General features: G+C 38.7%; 3 long non-coding RNA genes across 5 annotated transcripts in view; 1 reads left to right on the forward strand and 2 right to left on the reverse strand.

Moving 5' to 3' along the window:
• LOC126978214 (uncharacterized) overlaps positions 1-4,913 on the forward strand; it is a 38,753-nt gene extending 33,840 nt beyond the window's left edge. For both annotated transcript variants that reach the window (XR_007732540.1, XR_007732541.1), the window contains exon 3: positions 4,801-4,913. This is a non-coding gene — a long non-coding RNA (uncharacterized LOC126978214). The remainder of the gene's footprint in view (positions 1-4,800) is intronic.
• Positions 1-16,479, reverse strand: part of LOC126978223 (uncharacterized) — a 31,835-nt gene extending 15,356 nt beyond the window's left edge. The window contains exon 1 of the long non-coding RNA XR_007732552.1: positions 16,368-16,479. This is a non-coding gene — a long non-coding RNA (uncharacterized LOC126978223). The remainder of the gene's footprint in view (positions 1-16,367) is intronic.
• Positions 1-20,833, reverse strand: part of LOC126978216 (uncharacterized) — a 112,069-nt gene extending 91,236 nt beyond the window's left edge. Inside the window, exons 1-3 of one of the 2 annotated variants that reach the window (XR_007732544.1) lie at positions 20,741-20,833; positions 19,863-19,992; positions 18,649-18,761 (exon numbers count right to left, since the gene is read on the reverse strand). This is a non-coding gene — a long non-coding RNA (uncharacterized LOC126978216). Of the gene's footprint in view, positions 1-18,648; positions 18,762-19,862; positions 19,993-20,740 lie in introns of those variants that run through there. The other variant, XR_007732545.1, reaches the window with a different exon arrangement.
• Positions 20,834-21,790: the final 957 nt, after the last annotated feature.

Consider the following 21,790-nt stretch of genomic DNA (forward strand, 5'->3'; position numbering starts at 1 on the left):
TTCTTTCTTTACTTGAGATCTTTTCCACTTCATGTTGAACAACACATTGACGATTTCAGATTGATTTTACTCGTGATCGCGTTTCATCATTAGTAAGTGCTCTTTCTTCTTGTGTTTCATTTTACCGTGCGACTTTTTTTTGAAACCAGTTCAGGTTTCGAAAAAACCATTTTACGTTTTGGCATTGTGGCATTTGGTATTAATGAAATAAAGTTAAACATAAAAATTAGTCTTGCTTCCACGATGGAACTGACGGAAATTCACTGGATTTTGGTTTATAGACTGTTGAATATCAAAATTTCTAGTACCAGAACACTCCAGAGCATTCAAATAGTTCGATCGTGTTTGTGCTACGAAATAACTTGAATTTATATAATTAATGTTCACTCGTGCTTTGAATGTTCTTCACTGGACTGAGAACACGATAAAACTGACGAACAGTCACTGGATTTCGGTTAATGAATCGTCAAATATCGAAATTTCCAGGATTAAAGCACTCTAGAATATTCAAATAGTTCGGACGTTTTCATTCCTCGAAATTACGTGAATTTGTTTAATTACTGTTCACTTGTACTTTTAAATGATCTTCACTGGACTGAGAACACGACAGAACTGACGAACAGTCACTGGATTTTGGTTTATATATCGTCAAATATCGAAATTTCTAGAACCAGAACACTCTAGAATATTCAAATCGAAATTACGTGAATTTGTCTAATTACTGTACAATCGTACTTTAAATAATCTTCATGTTTTAGGCATTTTGGAAGTTTCCAGATTATTCCAAAAAATTTTAGAACTTTTAAGACCACTTCAGGTTGATTTTAACAGTTAAATATATTTTTGAACTTTCTAGAGTGTTCCGGAAATTTTTAAAACTTCTAAATCTAAAAAATTCTAAATCATTTTAAAATGTCTCAAATTATTTTGGATCGATTTCAACAGTTGCGCTAATTTTGGAATTTTCTAGATCATTTTAGACGTCCTAGAAAATTTCGGATTGATTTTAACAGTTGCAGTTATTATGGAACTTTCTAGATCTTTTGACAAGCTTTCTTACACATCCTAGATCATTGAAACCATTTTAGAAATTATTAGATCATTTCAGATTTTTTTTGAATTTTCTAGACGATTCTGGATCAACTTTATCAGTTGAACGTTAAGGAACTTCCCAGTTCATTTCAGAAATTTTTTCTCGACCATTTCGCATCAATTTCATCAATTGTACACATTTTGGAACTTTCTAGATCATTCCATTAAGTCTTAGAACTTTCTAGATCATTCCAGAAAGCCTTACAACTTTCTAGATTGATGACATCATAATCAGTGCCTGTGCTACCCCGGGGCGTAAAAAGAATAGGGTAGTCCCAGGTCAAAGGGTGTCGTAAGAGGCGACTACGGGCTTATCGAAAGTGGGAGAGTCACGCTACCGTCTTTTGACGTCATCACAATCGGGCGAGGCTCGTCCGGGTTACTTACCACACTCGCACAGATACCGGCGTGAAGTAGCGGCTTAATGCCGCTATGTTTCGCATAGGTTAGTGTCGAGAACCAGTGGCCATTCCCCCCCCCCTTTTCCCCCCAACAAGTATGAGAGCGGTATTAAAGCAGAAATTACCCCAGGAGGGTACCGGCTCTAGTACAGCCGAAGAAATCCTCCCCGAGCATTCGCGCTCGAGCTGCCCCTCGTATTCTGGGGAGGGCACAGTACCGCGTATGTCACAGGATAAACAGGCCAGCAACACCACGGCATCCTGCTCCACGCATAATGTGGACTTTTGTAACATCCGGGGAATTCACTCCAACTTAAACGCCGTCCACCACCACCTTGAGACGGCGCAGCCGGCCTTATGTTTCCTTACGGAGACCCAGATATCTCGACCTAGCGATACGTCATTTTTAACGTACCCCGGGTACAATATTGAGCACAATTTTTTGCCTCATGCCGGGGTATGTGTGTACGTTAGGGATATCCGTTGTCGCCGTCTCGGCAATTTTGAGGGCAGGGACCTGTCTACTCTCTGGCTCCGCGTAGATTTAGAGGACCGCGTCTACATCTATGCGTGTGTTTACAGGTCCCATACTCGTAACGCAGAAACCGATCATCTCATGGGCTGCATTCAAGCGGCAATTGACGACGTGCTCGTACAGATCCCCTCCGCTGAAATCGTAGTCTTGGGTGATTACAACGGGCACAATGCCAACTGTCGACGCCCCTCTCGGAACGTCTGACCATTGCCTGGTCAGGAGTGTAGTGCCCATTCGACGCCAACGTCGCAGACCACCAGCGACCCGCCGTGTTTGGCACTACAAGGCAGCAGATTGGGATAGGATGCGTTCCTTTTTTCCATCTTATCCTTGGGGCAAGGTTTGTTTCCCTTCAGATGATCCTAGTGCCTTCGCCGTTGCAGTAGCCGATGTGATACTGCAGGGCATGGATATTTTTATACCAAGCTGTGTAGTCGGTGGCAGATCACAGCCCTGGTTCGATGCGTCAGTTAAAGCAGCATCTGATTGCAAAAAACAGGCGTATCGAACTTGGGTTGCGGCGCTGGGCACAAAGGATCCGAACTGCAAAGTTCTTAAGAGGAAATATAACCGTGCCTCCAGATTTTTTCAGCGGCAAATCGCCCGTGCGAAGTCAAAGCACGTCGTCAAAATCGGCGAGCAGCTTTCCAGTTACCCGACCGGAACACGCAAGTTCTGGTCGTTGTCGAAAGCTGCTCTTGGTAACTTCAACCAGCCGTCCATGCTGCCGTTGCACATGAGGAATGACACCCTGGCCCATACGGAAAAGAGAAAGCCGATCTACTGTACGCTCTTTTCGCCTCCAACTCGACTCTTGACGACAATGGAAAAACACCGCTGACCATACCGCGCTGTCAGAGCTCTATGCCTGAAGTACAGTTCAGACAGAAAACTGTTAGGCGAGCTCTGTTTTCGTTAGACATCAGGAAGTCGAGCGGGCTGGATGGCATTTTTCCACTTGTACTTAGAACGTGTGTCCCTGAGTTGACGCCGGTGCTAACAGGTTTATCCCGGCACTCTTATTCAAATGGCGTAGTCCCTGACTCATGGAAGTCAGCACTTGTCCATCCGATTCAAAAAAAAGGAGACAGTTCGGATGACGGACTAAGAGGGTCACCAGTTGATCAACGACCGACAATACGGCTTTCGCCATGGTCGGTCCGCAGGTGATCTTCTGGTATACCTATCACTTAAATGGGCAGCGGCTATTGAAAGCAAGGGGGAAGGCCCGGCAGTTAGCCTGGATATAGCGAAGGCCTTTGATCGTGTATGGTACAAGGTGCTCCTCTCAAAACTTCCATCATTTGGGCTTCCCGAGAGCTTATGCAAGTAAACCTCCAGCTTCCTCACTGGGCGTAGCATACAAGTCGTTGTCGACGGTTTTTGCGCTAATCCCAAGACCGTGAACGCTGGAGTGCCACAAGGCTGTGTGCTATCTCCCACGCTGTTTCTTCTGCATATCAATGATATGTTCCCTCACCTCCAACATTCATTGCTATGCAGACGACAGCACTGGTGATGCCGTATACACGGTCCATGCAAGTCTCCCTCGGGAAAATGTTGACCAGTGCCGGAAGAAACTTGTGTCTACTACCAAGCCCTCTCTCGAGAAGGTCGCGGAATAGGGTAAATTGAACCTTGTCCAATTCAACCCCCAGAAGACTCAAGTTTGCGCGTTTACCACTAAAAAATCCCCATTTGCCGTATCACCGCTCTTCGCTAACACTTCCCTAAAAGCCTCGCCTAGTATCGGAATACTGGGTTTCGAAATCTCGAGCGATTGCCAATTTCGTGGCCATCTGGAGGGCAAAGCCAAATTGGCTTCGAAGAAGCTGGGCGTCATCAATAGAGCACGGCAATACTTCAAGCCGGCCCATATTCTAGCGCTCTACAAAGCGCAGGTCCGGCCACACATGGAGTATTGCTGTCATTTCTGGTCTGGCGCACCCCAGTATCCGCTCGATCCATTTGACCGCGTGCAACGCAGAGCAGCTCGAATTGTCGGGGACCTAGTGCTCTGTGAACGGCTAGATCACTTGGCGTTGCGTAGAGACGTCGCTTCATTGTGTGTCTTCTACCGCATTTATCACAGGGAGTGTTCCGAAGAGCTGTTCAACCTGATTCCCGCCGTCAAATTCCACCTTCGCACGACACGCCATAAGTTAGGATATCATTCCCACCATCTGGATGTGTGGCGGTACTCCACAGTGCGGTTTTCTAGGAGCTTTCTTAAACGTACTACACAGCTGTGGAATGAGCTTCCTTGTGCGGTGTTTCCGGGACGATACGACATGGGTACCTTCAAAAAAAGCTCGTACACCTTCCTTAATGGCCGGCAACGCTCTTGTGATTCCTCTGGTGTTGCAAGAGAATGTGGGCGGCGGTGATCACTTAATACCAGGTGACCCGTACGCTCGTTTGTCCTCCTATTCCATAAAAAAAACTATCCAACTTTGGATAGAGGCTGCAAAAACCAAAGCTAAAAGGAGTTCTATGGAGAAAGCTTTTACCCAAAAGAGGACCATACAAAACAAGATTAAATAATTGTTATTTATGCACGGAATCACATACAGCTTCATTATTATTATTATTCCTAAGCAACATTATACCTAGTCACAATGATAATATTTTTATGTTGGAAGAATTGTGGTGGTATTATTATTATAACTATGTTGTTAAATATGTTAATACCAGCAATAATTAATAACTTATAATTAATAATAAGTGTGAGCGTTTAATCTATTTTAATTATTCTTACTTATCACATTACAGATGTGAGTGTCGCGGTGCAAGGGTTGCTCACAACGGCAAATGCTAATTAAATCATGAAGCAAATAAAAGAAAGTAATAAAATTCAAAACAAAATATAGCAATAAATCATTCAATTATTTGTTTTATTTAAAAGAGATGTACTTAAGTCACAGGATTCTCATTAATAATGCCACATGTTATATTTGTGACAATATATTAATTATTTTTCAATATATTCCTTCACTATATTTAATACGTAAGTATCCATCTCTAATCTGTGACTATATACCCACTTTTACATTCTTTAAAATCATTGTTTAAAGTAGGAAGTTTTTCCAGTCCTCCCGAGGGACGTCTTGATTTATCTCTTGGAATGTATTCCCGTGATTGTTCAGCTAGTTGTGCCAGGAACGTGGGAGCGCTCGAAGTGAAGCGATGTCCTCAGAAACTATATTTTCATTTCGTTAGCGTTCAACTTTAATCCTGGAATTATTATAAGCCAGTGATTGTAGGTATATTTCTTTCCGGTATATGGAACCCGCATGCCTAGTATGACCTTCGTACTTATTGAAAACTCGAGCATTTCACAGGGACCTACTTGGTGCATAGTGGCGATATTATCGCGATGGAAAAGCAGAAAACAAAGCAGTCGGAAACCCTTTCATTAACTATTGGGCCAAGAAGTAAAAGGATGAAATTAGTGTCAAACTGTTTTCTATATTATCGGCAATTTCGATCAAATTCCCGTTGGGTTGGCAAATACCTCTAGGTCCCCTGGTGTGCATAAGGGAGCTTGGTCGAAATGGGTGGAAGTGGGTGGTTTTGGGTGGCAATAATGTGAAATTATATACTATATATCTGTCCTTCTCTATCTAATGTTAACTTCTGTCAAATTCTGAAAATCACGGTAATGATCTAGAAATTTCCAGAATGTGTGCAACTGATGTAATCAATCTAGAAAGTTCTAAGGCTTTCTGGAATGATCTAGATAGTTCTAAGACTTAATGGAATGATGTAGAAAGTTCCAAAATATTTACAATTGATGAAATTGATGCGAAATGGTCTAGAAAAATTTTCTGATATGAACAGGGAAGTTCCCGAACAGAAGAACCGTACAGAAGAAATTCGTGCCACTGATAAAATTGATCCGGAATTGTCTAAAAAAATTCTAAAATTATCTAAAAAGTTCTAAATTGGTTTTAATGATCTAGGATGCATAAGAAACCTTCTCAAAAGATCTAGAAAGTTCCAATATATCTGCAACAGTTAAAATCAATCCGAAATTTTCTAGGACGTTCTAAATTCAGTAATTCAGTTTTAACTTTTATTTTATTTAATTATTAGTACCAAATCTTACTTTTAAGATAATTTAAGTTTTCTCAGTAAGTAAATTGTTAATTCTTTTGAGAAATAAAGATTCTTAAACCGTAAACCATAAAATTTTCTAAAATGGTCTAGAAAGTTCTAAGATTAGTGCGACTGTTGAAATCGATCCAAAATAATCACATGAGACGTTTTAAAAAGATTAAGAAATTTTTAATATGTCTGCAACTGTTTTAATTTATTTACGGGATACTCTAGAATGATCAAAAATGTATTTAACTTTTAAAATCAACCTGAAGTGGTCTAAAAAGTTCAAAATTTTTTTGGAATAATCTGGAAACTTCCAAAATGCCTAAAACATGAAGATTATTTAAAGTACAATTGTACAGTAAGTAAACAAATTCACGTAATTTCGAGGAATGAACGAAAACGTCCTAACTTGAATATTCTAGAGTAGAAGACTCTAGAAATTTCGATATTTGACGATATATAAACCGAAATCCAGTGACTTGTCGTCAGTTCTATTGTGTTCTCAGTCCAGTAAAGATCATTGAAGTGAACAGTAATTAAACAAATTCACGTTATGTCGAGGAACGAAAACTTCGGAACTATTTAAATATTCTAGAGTGTTCTGGAACTAGAAATTTCGATACTTGACGATATATATACCGAAATCCAGTTAGGATCATTGAAAGTAGTAGTAGTAGTAGTTCTAGTGAAGATCATTAAAATAGCGAGATAACATTAATTAATCAAATTCAAGTAATTTCAAGGAACGAAAATGTCCGAACTATTTGAACATTCTAGAGTGTTTTGGTAGTAGAAATTTCGATATTCAGTAGTATATAAACCGAAATCCAGTGATTTTCCGTTTGAGGAACGGCTTTCAAATAATCGTGAAAGGATAAAAAGATCTACAGAAAATTAAACAGAAGAAGAAAGACTAACTGTTGATGAAACGCGATCACGATTAAAATTATTGTTCAACTTGAAGTCGAAAAGACCTCAAGTAACGAAATAATAGCCAATCTACGTCAACAACGACCTGCTAAATGTAAGAGTCTAGAACTTGAAGCTTTCCATCATGATTGCAAAAAATAATACAGTAAATATCCAGATATTGTCATCGGAAAAATGAATATGATATGCAAGTATTGTCATGCACGGAAACTGCAGGTATTTGCTGTTCGAGTGGTAAAGTCAGTTTACCAGATGTACCCCCACCACAATCACTTGCATATAAGACAAGAGACTCTCCAGATTCCAATCATTTCTTTAAAAATATACGACGATTCAACTGTTGTTTCAAATGACTTCATTTGGAGCTTCATTAATACATACAGCACCAAAGCTGCACCATTCCTAGCTATGATGTTTTTAAAACAGTTAGCCAAACATGAAGCTCAACGTTTTTCTCATACAGCAGAATTAGTGAATACCAGATTCCATACTGATTACGTATTGCACGGGAGACATGACCTTGAATCCGCAAAAAGGTTAAAAGCAGAACTTATAGCACTGTTAAGTTCGGGTGGATTCAATCTCAGAAAATGGTCATCTAACAAAATAGAATTATTTGATGAAGATAAGGACAACAGTACAAATAGCCACACGTATATTTTCAAGAAGTACCAAGAGTCAACAAAGGCCTTGGGATTACAATGGAAAACAAATGATAAATTATGTTTAACCTCATATTAGAACCATCGTTAAAGCTTACCAAACGCACTTTATTGTCTGACATATCAACACTATTCGACCCTCTTGGTTAGTTTTTACTTACCTGTTAAAACCAAGCTTGAGTTGTTATTCCAGGAAATTTGATAACTTTATCTTCAATGGGATGATATATTGCCAGAAACCATTGTTATAGATGAGATATCATAAGAAATAACTTAAATAACAATATAAAGCATATTAATATACAAAGTTGGCTACAATGCAACGTTAATGACACCACTGAGCTTCACGGATTCTGTGATGCATCTGAAAAGGCTAATGCATGCGTTATATATACTAGGATTCATGAGAATGACCAAAACAAATTGTCGGTTGTCATCGTAGCAGCAAAAACACGGCTTGTAACATCAATGAAGATTATTTCGCTACCTAGACTAGAACTATGCGCCGCTGTTACTATCAAAGATGATAAAAAGTACACGTAAATGTTTGTCTAAATATAATAGGTAATTATAGATAATTGGTTGGCCTGACTCCACAGCGGTATAAGGATAGTTGAGCGGAGATCTTAATCGATGCAAACCATTTGTGGTAAATACGGTCAAACATGTCAAAGAAACAATGCCGTCATCATGCTGGGGCTATGTACAGTCCAAGGACAACAATTCTGATTGCGCAAGTAGAGGAAGCACGGCTGACGAGCTAGTTCACCATTCCATATGGTGGTCCGGCCCAGTTTGGTTGCCATCGTTTGAGGAAAAAACCACAAAAAGTACATCCTACAGTACAAACGAAGAGATTAAAATTTCTACACAAATATATGTGTCTACGCTAAAATATGAAAACGGCGTCATAGAAACCTTATTAAATAGATATAACAATAATAAGCAAGTATTGCGAGTTATGGCTTGGATGCTTCGTTTCTCTATGCGATTGAGTAACAAACCATCATATCTAACAACACCTGAACACAAAGGTGAATACTATTTTATTAAAATATGTACAATCATTGGAATTATCAGAGGATATCATATTTATTGAAAAGCACAAGCAAGCGCATCCTAGGAGTAAGATTTAAAATTTACATCGTTTCTGGATGACCAAGAAGTTTTAAGAGTAAGTGGACGAATATTAACAGCAAATATAAATAATAATAATATGAAACATCCTACAATTTTACCACACAACCATCATTTGACGAATATGCTTATTGATTATGCTCATAGAATGACTAATTATTGCTTGATTCACCACCAGCTAGAACCAATATTTCGAGACCATTTTATTATACATGAATAGGTTTTACAGGTTTTGTTGATATAAAGTCAGCCAAAGGACGAGAAATTTAATGCACCAAAGGATACATTGCTGTATTCATATGCATGACAACCAAGGGTATTCGTCTTGAGCTTGAATCCGATCTTACCGCGTCTGCCTTTCTTGCACCTTTCTGTCGACTCTCAGCTCGTCGCGGAATTCCAGGTCACATGAACAGTGACAACGGAAACAATTTCATAAAATCAAACAGAATGCTGCAGGAAGAGATATTCAACTTGAAATCCGTGATAGATGACCAGTTCTATACGCAGATAACTGAAATGCAAATTTAGTGTCAACAGGTATATTCATCAGAACCAGATCCAATACCCTTTCTGCCCAAAATATTGATTGGGATTAATAATAATAATAATAATAATAATAATGAAGCTTTATTTGATTCCATGCAAAAATAACAATTATATAATCTTACTCTAAGTTACTATCTCTGTTTTGTATGGACCTCTTTTGGGTAAAAGCCTCCTCCAAGGAACTCCATTCAGCTTTGGTTTTTGCAGTCTCTATCCAACTTTGGATAGAGACTGCTTAGGAATAGGCGCAAAAAGACGCGTTGTATCTTTTAAAATAATTAACAATTTCATCGACTCAGACATACTCTTAGCAAAAGTAATTCTTTAAGCCCGACTTCCCTCGCAGTCTGACAAAACAAAGGCATTTCATGTTTCACCAGTGGGAGGCTCCTTTGCAACGAATGCCGGCTAGATTATGAATACCACAACGGTCTATTTCTGTCATGAAGAAATAATTTGTAAACATAATTGTATTTTGGTCTGAAGGGCGCTGCAGATAGTGAAATTACTGGGCAAATGAGACTAATGAACATTTATGAGAATGAACATTTTATGTCTCAAGGTGACGAGCGCGAACGAAGTATTACAATTCTCATGAGACAATTCATTTTATTTCATTATCTTTCTATACATAAACTTCCTTTGTTTTGTAATCTAATTGTAAAGGAGGTATTCCAATTCACAAATGTAGTAGTCGTACCATCAAAAATTATCAATCTGTTATATTTAGCAGCAGCGATGGAAGAGCAGAATATACTAAGAATAGTTGAAAATACTTAAAAGGGTATCTTCCTCAAGAAAAATGATGATAAGTCATCACCGCCATCACAGCAGAGTGTATGTAACAGAGCCACCTCAGGGGCGATGAATGTTTTGAAATTGATGGTACGCACTTCGTGTGTTTATAATATTTTTAAATTCAACCGCTCTATCTTTTTATCACGGAAATATCTTTATCTTAATAGATTTTCCGGAATACTTACAAGCATTTGTTGTCATATGTCTGTCCATTAGTGCCACAGACAGGAACGTAGGCATGTGCACGCGCTAACTCACAGAAGAATTTTGATTTCGCACTTGCCCAAGCAACGATTGATACAATCAATGTAACAACTGAAATAAAAATGTTTAGTTCTTTAAATATTAGCATGACATTTAAGACTTTAATAAAAGAAACGGTGGATGATTAAAACTGAAGAGAAAATTCACTTTCAATTTCAACTAATTTAATTAAGAATAGGATAAAAAGTCACTATCAGAACGTCAAAAACTGCTATCACCCATTCGAAAATTTATGTTTCAGACATGAGAACGGGCTCACTCAGTGGGCCTTTTCTTTTTAACTAATAAAATTGAAAATTTTCAAATATTCGGGAAGTTCTTGGTCAGTCAAATCAGGTGGTCTCTTGTCATTTAATGATTGGGCAACAGCTGGCATTCATAGGAGCAGACAAAGCCTAAATGAACTATATAGTGAGAGATCACGTTTTCTCGAGTATGTTAAAAAATACTCTAAATTATTTAAAAGTATTTGTTCTATTGCAAAGTCTATGCATATCAGACAGATAATAAAAAATGCACCGAATAAATAAAGATGACTTGGAATGTGATTAACTGGGAAGAGTGACCGCAACATTGAAAACAATTTATCAGTAAACAATACTATAATTCAATCTCAGCAGGAAGTTGCTTCTGCTTTTGAGAAATTTTTTTCTGACATTCCAGTTTCTATCACAAGCACTCTTGTCTCCTCCACCAGTGTTGCTGAGTCACTCCAGTACTCTGTAAATGGCTAGATCATTGTCGGGTATCCATCCCCGACAATTCGAGCAGCTATGCGATGCACGCGGGCATTAGGTTCTAGCTGATACTGCGGCCGTCTGACCAGAGGTGACAACAATACAGGCAGTATCTGGTGTTCCTGCGCTTCCTGCACTTCTTTTGGAGTGCGCTTTAATCTAGGTCAGCTTGAAGTATTACCATGATCTATTAATGAACCCTAGCTTCATTGAAGCCAATTTGGCTTCCTTGACACCTTCCTTGACACCTTCCAGATGACCTGTAGACATGACCGGACGTGGTCTTCATAATCTACTCGCAGCCAGAGAGTACACCCTACCCTTGAAATTGCCGAAACGTTGACAGCAGATATACTCCCCAACAAACACACCTACCCATATTATTATTCTTTCATTATGTGAGTGAGAAACTTACAGCGTCACATCAAAAAACCCTTTTAGTCACCCACAACTCACAAAACAGTAGTTTCGTAAGTTAAATCGTAAAAAAATACTTGCTAGATGTTCATTAAACTTACAATTTGTTAAAATTATAATAACATTCGAATAGGACACAAAAATAGTTTATTTATTTATTTATTATTACAAGGAAACATAACAAACACATCACAAGAACTGAAAAATATAGGAAAGAGATACAAAATATAAATGTAGATGCGTCCTAACACATGTTTCACAAATACAATAATAACAAAAAGAAAAATCAAAGGTATACAGTCACAAAACGCAAACATTCACAGAAGTAACTAATTTAAAAGATGTAGACAAATGAAATTAATTAAAACTAAACTTGGGGCAACGATAAGAACGATTTTAATTTTAATTCTAAACTGTGTCTGAACACAGCAGGGGAGCACGAAAATATGTCGATGTCGAGAAAACTATTGTAAGATTTACACATTCTGTGCAATGGCGCGCGAAACCCAATGTTTGTTCTTGGGGACGATAGCTCAAAAGTAATGCATGTGCGGAGAGACCTGGCTGGGACGTGAAAGCCTACGAGACTGAGGAGCTCAGAAGATGTCAGCTCACCAGTACATATTTTCTTTAAAGTTACACAGTCTGTTATAGTGCGGCGCTGACATAGCTGAAGAAAGTTGTATTCACGCAACAAATCATTATAGTGGGCTCGATTTCCTTTTACACGATAATTTAATGTGCGTAAGAACTTTTATCCTATTGTATCCTATCCTTGGGTAGGTATTTCGTAATGGATGCTTAATAATGGTAAAAAAGTATCGATAAACTATAATTGTGAGGTATTCCCTATTAAAGGCTTATTTTTTTCATTATTTGAATGTTCACCACTTCAGTCATCACTAATCAGTGACCAGTGTATCGCGAGTCTTCTGGGCAAATAGATTATGTGTTTGCCTTTCGAAGGAATCAAGCTGAAATGGACACTTTCTACTACTGTATGTGATGTGTGTACATGTGTAAATTGTGTTTTTAAGTCTGTTAATTGTAATTATTTCTTTTACGGTAAATTTGACATTTAGTTTTTCTTTGACGTTTGCGAATACGGGTGAGTTAATTTAAATATAAAACAAGATGCACAATATTTAATTTACAGTTCAGATCAGTTATTACCGAAATAAAAAAGTGTTCGTAAGAATGAACATAGAGAATTTTTATTTCGTCGCAAATAATCAAAAAAATCAATGGTGAAGCCGACGATCCAGAGGTAAATATGTACGTCGTCTAAGCAGTTCTGCTAATTCTTAGTATATTTATTTGAATACTGGCTGACCCGACAGACGTTGGTCTGTTCATAATAAAAAAAAAACTCTTGCGGATGGAATTTTGGAAAGTCCGTTCTCAGTTGACCTCTACTCGTTGAAAAGAATATTCCTACCAAATTTCAAGTCTTTAGCTCTAGTGATTCCAGAGATATCGTGATGAGTGTCTATGTACGTGGAAATCTCTTATATATATAGATATATTGAATATGGGACATGGATTGTTTTGATCCAGACCACAATCTTTCAAGGATTTGCCTTAAGATTTGAATGGTCAGGGCGAATGCGAGACGGATCGGAAATTAAAGATTTGCGATACGACATATTTAACGTACCCCAGGTACAAAATAGAGCATAATTTCATGCCTCATGCCGGGGTATGTGTGTACGTTAGGGAGGATATCTGCTGTCGCCGTCTCGGCAATTTTGAGGGTAGGGACCTGTCTACTCTCTGGCTCCACGCAGATTTAGAGAACCTTGTCCGCATCAATGCGTGTGTCTACAGGTCCCATAGTGGTAACGCAGAAACGGATCACCTCATGGGCTGCGTTCAAGCGGCATTTGATGACGTGCTTGCTCAGATCCCCTCCGCTGAAATCGTAGTCTTGGGTGATTTCAACGGGCACAATGCCGAATGGCTTGGATCACGTACTACAGACTACGCAGGGCGATCTGTGCATAATTTTGCATTGGCGTATGGTCTGTCCCAATTGGTTGAGTCGCCAACGCGGCTCCTGGATGTGGATAGCCACATGCCGTCCTTATTAGATTTTCTGCTGACTACACATCCCTATGGTTACCAGGTCGACGCCCCACTCGGAACGTCCGACCATTGCCTGGTCAGGAGTGTAGTGCCTATCCGACGCCAATGTCGCAGACAACCAGCGACCAGCTGCGTTTGACACTACAAGTCAGCAGATTGGGATAGGATGCGTTCCTTTTTTGCATCCTACCCTTGGGGCAGGGTTTGTTTCCCTTCAGATGATCCTACTGCCTGCGCCATTGCAGTAGCCGATGTGATACTGCAGGGCATGGATATTTTTATACCAAGCTCGGTGCCGATCGGTGGCAGATCATAGCCCTGGTTCGATGCGTCAGTTAAAGCAGCATCTGACTGCAAAAAACAGGCGTATCGAACTTGGGTTGCGGCGCTGGGCTCAAAGGATCCAAACTGCAAAGTTCTGAAGAGGAAATAACCGTGCCTCCAGATTTTTTAAGCGGCACATCGCCCGTGCGAAATCGAAGCACGTCGTCAAAATTGGCGAGCAGCTTTCCAGTTACCCGACCGGAACACGCAAGTTCTGGTCGTTGTTGAAAGCTGCTCTTGGTAACTTCAACCATTCGTCCATGCCGCCGTTGCACATGAGGAATGACACCCTGGCCCATACGGCAAAAGAGAAAGCCGATCTCCTGTGCACTCTTTTTGCCTCCATCTCGACTCTTGACGACATCGGAAAAACACCGCCGACATCCCACCGTATCAGAGCTCCATGCCTGAAGTACAGTTCCGACAGAAAACTGTTAGGCGAGCTATGTTTACGTTGGACGTCAGGAAGTCGAGCGGGCCGGATGGCATTTCTCCAATCGTGCTTAGAACGTGTGACCCTGAGTTGACGCCGGTGCTAACGCGTTTATTCCGGCACTCTTATTCCAAAGGCGTAGTCCCTGACTCATGGAAGTCAGCCCTTGTCCATCCGGTACCAAAAAAAAGGAGACAGTTCGGATCCGGCAAACTACAGGCCTATTGCTATTACTTCTCTACTCTCCAAAATCATGGAGAGCATAATTAACTACTAGCTCTTGGTATACCTTGAGGGTCACCAGTTGATCAAAGACCGACAGTACGGCTGTCGCCATGGTAGGTCGACTAGCGATCTTCTGGTATACCTAACACATAGATGGGCGGCGGCTATTGAAAGCAAGGGGGAAGGCCTGGCAGTTAGCCTGGATATAGCGAAGGCCTTTGATCATGTATGGCACAAGGCGCTCCTCGTAAAACTTCCATCATTTGGGCTTCCCGAGAGCTTATGCAAGTGGACCTGCAGCATCCTCACTGGGCGCAGCATACAGGTCGTTGTCGACGGTTATAGCTCGAATCCCAAGCCCGTGAACGCTGGAGTGCCCCAAGGCTGTGTGCTATCTCCCACGCTGTTTCTACTGCATATCAATGATATGTTGGAAATGGACTTGGTTATACATTGCTATGCAGACGACAGCACTGGTGATGCCGTATACACGGGTCATGCAACTCTCTCTAGGGAAAACATCGACCAGTGTCGAGAGAAACTTATGTCTTCTATCGAGTCCTCTCTCGAGAAGGTCGCGGAATGGGGTAAGTTGAAACTTGTCCAATATAACCCCCAGAAGTCTCAAGTTTGCGGCGTTTACCACTAAAAAAACCCCATTTGCCGTATCACCGCTCTTCGAGAACACTTCCCTTAAAGCCTCGCCTAGTATCGGAATACTGGGTCTTGAAATCTCAAGCGATTGCCAATTCCGTGGCCATCTGGAGGGCAAAGCCAAATTGGCTTCGAAAAAACTGGGCGTCATAAATAGAGCACGGCAATACTTCAAGTCGGCCCGCATTCTAGCGCTCTACAAAGCGCAGTTCCGGCCTCACATGGAGTATTGCTGTCATCTCTGGTCTGGCGCACCCCAGTATCAGCTCGATCCATTTGACCGCGTGCAACGCAGAGCAGCTCGAATTGTCGGGGACCTAGCGCTCTGTGAACGGCTGGATCACTTGGCGTTGCGTAGAGACGTCGCTTCATTGTCCTTCCTTATGTACACCAGGGGACCTATGGGTATTTGCCATCCCAACGGGAATTTGATCGAAATTGTGGATGATATAGAAAACCGTGGACATACGAGAGAACATTAGCATTTTATATAATATATTAAGATTAAAATATTTTGACACAAATTTCATCCTTTTACATCTAGGCCCAATAGTGCTATTTAATTCTTCTACCGCATTTATCACGTGGAGTGTTCCGAAGAGCTGTTCAACCTGATTCCTGCCGCCGAATTTCACCTTCGCACGACACGCCACAAGTTAAGATATCATACCCACCATCTGGATGTGTAGCGGTCCCCCACAGTGCGGTTTTCAAAGAGCTTTCTTCCTCGTACTACGAAGCTGTGGAATGAGCTTCCTTATGCGGTGTTTCCGGGACGATACGACATGGGTTACTTCAAGAAAAGCGCGTACACCTTCCTTAAAGGCCGGCAACGCTCTTGTGATTCCTCTGGTCTTGCAAGAGAGTGTGGGCGGCGGTGATCACTTAACACCAGGCGACCCGTACGCTGGTTTGTCCTGCTATTCCTTAAAAAAAAGCATACACAATACATAGGAATAAGTATAGTAGGTATGTTATTCTTCTACTATATTGTGTGTAAGTATGTAAATAAATAAATACCTTGAATGTCGGATTAAATCCTCGTTCTTAGATGTGTGCCCCAAACGGGGTCATTTGGAAACAAACATTGTATTTTTGAGTATTTTCTAGAAAATGGTAGCACAATTCTTGCGTTTCTCGACATGACGTGCACTGTCAGTTGTATTTTATTACTCATGTAGAGTGTAACTAACAAAAAACTTCATTGAATTCTTTCTATTCTCGAGATGTCATGAAAATGTCAATCCATACAAAATGTATCAAAAAATAAATTATTTTTTATAATAATATTATTTCGTGTTTTTTTCGATATTTTATTACTTATTATCCTATTCCGGACTAAGAGAAATCCAAAAAAACAAACAACAGAAAAATTGGTCTTGCCGTTCTTGAGCTATAAATGGTGTAACTAACACGACCTTGTTTTATAAATATATATAGATTAAAGATTTATTTTGTTTGAAAATTTCACTTTTTAAATTTAAAGTTTTTAATTAAATATTTAATTTGCGATAGTTCTGTGGACTAGAATTACTTATATTTTTATTTTTTTCATGGGTATGCAGACCATACTGTATATCGTCAAATATCGAAATTTCTAGTACCAAAACACTCTAGAATATTCAAATAGTTCGGATGTTTTCGTTATTCGAAATCACTTGAGTTTGTTTAATTACTGTTCAGTCGTACTTTCAATGATTCACACTGGACTGAGCACACGATAGAACTGAAGAAAAGTCACTGAATTTCAGTTTATATATCGTTAAATAACGAAATTTCTAGAACCAGAACACTCTAGAATATTCAAATAGTGAGGACGTTTTCGTTTGTTCCTCGAAATTACGTGAATTTGTTTAGTTACTGTACAATTGTACTTTAAATAATCTTCATGTTTCAGGCATTTTGGAAGTTTCCAGATTACTTCAAAAAATTTTAGAACTTTTAAGACCACTTCAGGTTGACTTTAACAGTTAAATATATTTTTGAACTTTCTAGAGTATTCCGGAAATTTTTAAAACTTCTAAATCAAAAAATTTCTAAATCGTTTTATCGATCGATCGACTTCAACAGTTGCGCTAATTTTGAAATTTTCTAGACTATTTTAGAAAATTTTAGAACGTCCTAGTAAATTTCGGATTGATTTTAACAAATGCTTATGTTATAAATGTTATTTTGGAACTTTCTAGATCTTTTGACAAGCTTTCTTATACATCCAAGATCATTGAAACCATTTTAGAACTTTTTATATCATTTCAGATTTTTTTTGAATTTTCTAGACAATTCTGGACCAATTTTCTCAGTTGCACGCATTTTGGGACTTCCCAGATCATTTCAGAAATTTTTTCTCGACCATTTCGTATCAATTTCATCAATTGTACACATTTTGGAACTTTCTAGATCATTCTAGAAAGCCAGAACTTTCTAGATTTATTACATCAGTTGCACACATTCTGAAACTTTCTAGATCATTCCCGAGATTTTCTGAATTTGACAGAAGCTTACATTAGATAGAGAAGGACAGATATATATAATTTCACATTAGGGTCATCCAAAATCACCCATTTCCACCCATTCTGGCCAAACTTCCTTATGTACACCAGGGGACCTATGGGTATTTGCCAACCCAACGGGAATTTGATCGAAATTGTGGATGATATAGAAAACCGTGGACATACGAGAGAACATTAGCATTTTATATAATATATTAAGATTAAAATATTTTGACACAAATTTCATCCTTTTACATCTAGGCCCAATAGTGAACAAAAGGGTATCAGTCTCCTTTGTTTTTTGCTTTTCCATCGCGACAATCTCGCAACTATGCACCAAGTAGGTCCCTACGAATTGCTCGAGTTTTCAATAAGAACGAAGGTCATACTAGGCGTGAAATATACCTACGATTGTAGGTATTGCTAGTACTGGCTTAAAATAATTCCAGGTTTAAAGTTGAACGCTAACGCTAACTTACCTTGGTGCAAATATAGTTTCTGAGGACGTCGCTTCACTTCAAGCATTCCCCACGTTCCTGGCACAACTAGCTGGACGATATACACGATACTAGAAGGTGTCGCACAGTGAATATATTCCGAGAGATAAATCAAGACGTCCCTCGGGAGGACTGGAACAACTGCCTACTTTATTTAAACAGTGATTTCAAAGAATGCAAAACTGTGTATCACAGTGTCACAGAGTAGAGATGGATACTTACGTATTAAATATAGTGATATGTCACTAAATAACATGAGCATTTTTTATGAGAATCCTGTGACTTAAGTACAGCTCTTTTAAATAAAACAAATAATTGAATGATTTATTGCTATATTTTGTTTTGAATTTTATTAATTTATTTTATTTGCTTCATGATTTTATTAGCATTTGCCTTTGTGAGCAACCGATGCACCGCGACACTCACATCTGTAATTTGAAAAGTAAGAGTAATTAAAATAGATTAAACGCTCACACTTATAATTAATTATTGATGACGAACATATTTAACTACACAGTTATAATAATAATACCACCACAATTCTTCCAACATAATATTTAGATTTACTTAACGAAGATATTATTATTGTGACTGGGCATTTCATGTTTCACCTGTGGGAGGCTCCTTTGCACAGGATGTCGCCAAGATTGTGGGTACCACAACAGCGCCTATTTCTGCCTTGAAGCAATAATTTGTAAACATTGTTGTGTTTCGGTTTAAAGGGCGCTGTAGCTAGTGAAATTACTGGGCAAATGAGACTTAACATGTTATGTCTCAAGGTGACGAGCACAATTCCAGTACCGCTAAGAATTGGGCAGGGCGTATCAATTACCATCAGCTGAACGTCCTGCCCGTCTCGTCAATTATTTTCAATTAAAAAAAAACTTTTATAAGCTCTAATATTGCTAAACATACCAGATCATATGTATACGATTCAATAGCACATCATTTCGGAAACATTACTCCCGGATAAGCAAGACACCTGATATAGGTACAATGAAGTTACCCTTTCCAAGATATAAACGTCGTTTTAACATATGAAGCCAGAAAATAGGCACAGGAACTCCCTGATGTACCTAATCATGCATCCTAGCCGTGTTAGGATTTATTGCAATTATCATGAGACAATTCATTTTATTTCTTTATCTTTATATTAATATACTTCCTTTGATTTTCAATCTAATTGCAAAGGAGGTATTCCAATTCACAATAGCTACTTATTCACTGTACTTGTAGTCGTACCATCAAAAATTATCAATTTATTATATTTAGTAGCAGCGATGGAAGAGCAGAATATACTAAGAATAGTTGAAAATACTTAAAAGGGTATCTTTCTCAAGAAAAATGATGATAAGTCATCACCGCCACCACAGCAGAGTGTGTGTAACTCAGCCACCTCAGGGGTGATGATTGCTTTGAAATTGATGGTACGCACTTCATGTGTAATGTTTTGTTATTTTTTTTTTAATTCATAAGCTCTATCTTATTATGACAGAACTATCTTTATCTTAACAGATTTTCCGGAATACATGCATTGGTTGTCATATGTCTGTCCATTACTGCCACAGACAGGAAAGTAGTCTTGTGCACACGCAAAATCACAGAAGAGTTTTGATTTTGCACTTGCCCAAGCAACGATTGATAAAATCAATGTAACAACTGAAATAAAAATGTTTAGTTCTTTAAATATTTGCATGTCATTTAAGATTATAATAAAAGAAACGGTGGATGATTATAACTGAAGAGAAAATTCACATTCAAATTCAACTAATTTTATTCAGATTACGATAAAAGATCACTAACAGAACGTCATAAACTGCATTCTACATGAGAACGGGCTCACTCAGTGGGCGTTTTCTTTTTAACTTCCCGCTAATAAAATTGAAAATTTTCAACAATTCGGGATGTTCTTGGTTTTACCCCGTTTTTCGAAAATCGAGTTTGCATCAGATTTTTAAGGTCCTAGGAAGCTTCCCTGCTATTCTCGCGATGGTGTCCGTACATCTGAATATATGTATGTGTGTGTGTATGTATGGATGTATGTTAATCTCTTATAACTTTTGTACGGTTCGACCGATTCCATTGCAGTTGGTGGCATTCTAAACGGCTTGACAAAACATATTTTGAATACAATTGGACCGATTCGGACCGGTGGATTTTAAGAAATCTAAAAATAAACAACGAAAAAAAAATTTTAAAATTTTTAAAATAAGAATTATTTTAAACACAATCTATACGGTGTACTACAAAGAAACTAAATCCTCTAAATTTTCAATTTTCAGCCAGGCTTCCCTTAACCGTATTATGTTTAATTACAATGATTTTTGTAAGTAATAATCGTACATAATAAATAAGTTATCACTTAACGATTGTGATCAAACGGTGGAAACAAATAGATGATACTTACAAACTAATAGTTTCATGACGAATGGTTTTATTTCCTTCTATCGACGTGACAAACTATGAGGAGACTTGCAGGCGATTAGTAGTAATGTAAACAAGGAAGTCATTATAATTGTAAGTAGTTTTTTAAGAACTCATTATTTTATTCCATTTTAATTTATAATTAACAAATTGTTATTTGTTCAGGTTATCGCGCTATGAAATAATAATTTATTTTTAAATTAAAGTAGATACCACATAAATAACTAGCTTCGCCTCTATATCCCGCCCCATAATATTATATGATAATATTTCAATTACAATGGGAAGACTATAGGAACTGCTTTTTTTATGAAAATAAGGGACGAGAGGAGCCAGACGTTCAGCTGATGGTAATTGATGCGCCATGCCCATTACAATGCAGTGCCGCTCAGGATTATTGAAAGACCCAAAAATTTTTTACTAAAACTGCGCTCGTTACCTTAAGATATAAGATGATAAGTCTCATTTGCAACTTTTATTTTTTTTATTTCTCATTGTCTACTCCAGATGTCTCGAGGGGCTGCTGAAAACCAGTGTTGTGTAGGTGTCTTCTGCACTAACACAACAATATACTGAGTCAGCTCCTTTTAGCAGGGAATCACGCGCACACAGTTATTTTTTGTTTGTGGTTCTTTTTATAATATTTGTGTAAAAGGGGTTAGTAATTTAAACGCACTTAAAATTGAAATATTTGTATTTTACACTTTCCACTAATAACTTTTATAACATTGAATACAATTTGGGCAGCGTTACCCCTTACAGTTCACAATGAGTAATGTTCTCTCTTCGAAGTCGAGTTTTCTTTCACCCCCTGTGTGAGGGCGGAAGGAGGGTGTCAGGGCGGAGCCCTATACCCTGGCTCTTCTTCTCCCAAGACATCGCTACTTGTTGGGGGCACAACGATATTTTGTTTTTTTTTTTGCTAGTTTTTTTCGTAGTGCCTTAGCTTGTAGCTTAGTCAGTGAGTCTGTCAGTTTTCTTTGGTTTCGGGGTCTTGTGGAGTTTTTGTCATCCTCGTATTCAATAGTTCCCT

This window comes from Leptidea sinapis, chromosome 47, assembly GCF_905404315.1.
Source record: "Leptidea sinapis chromosome 47, ilLepSina1.1, whole genome shotgun sequence".
Classification (NCBI taxonomy): Eukaryota; Metazoa; Arthropoda; class Insecta; order Lepidoptera; family Pieridae; genus Leptidea; species Leptidea sinapis.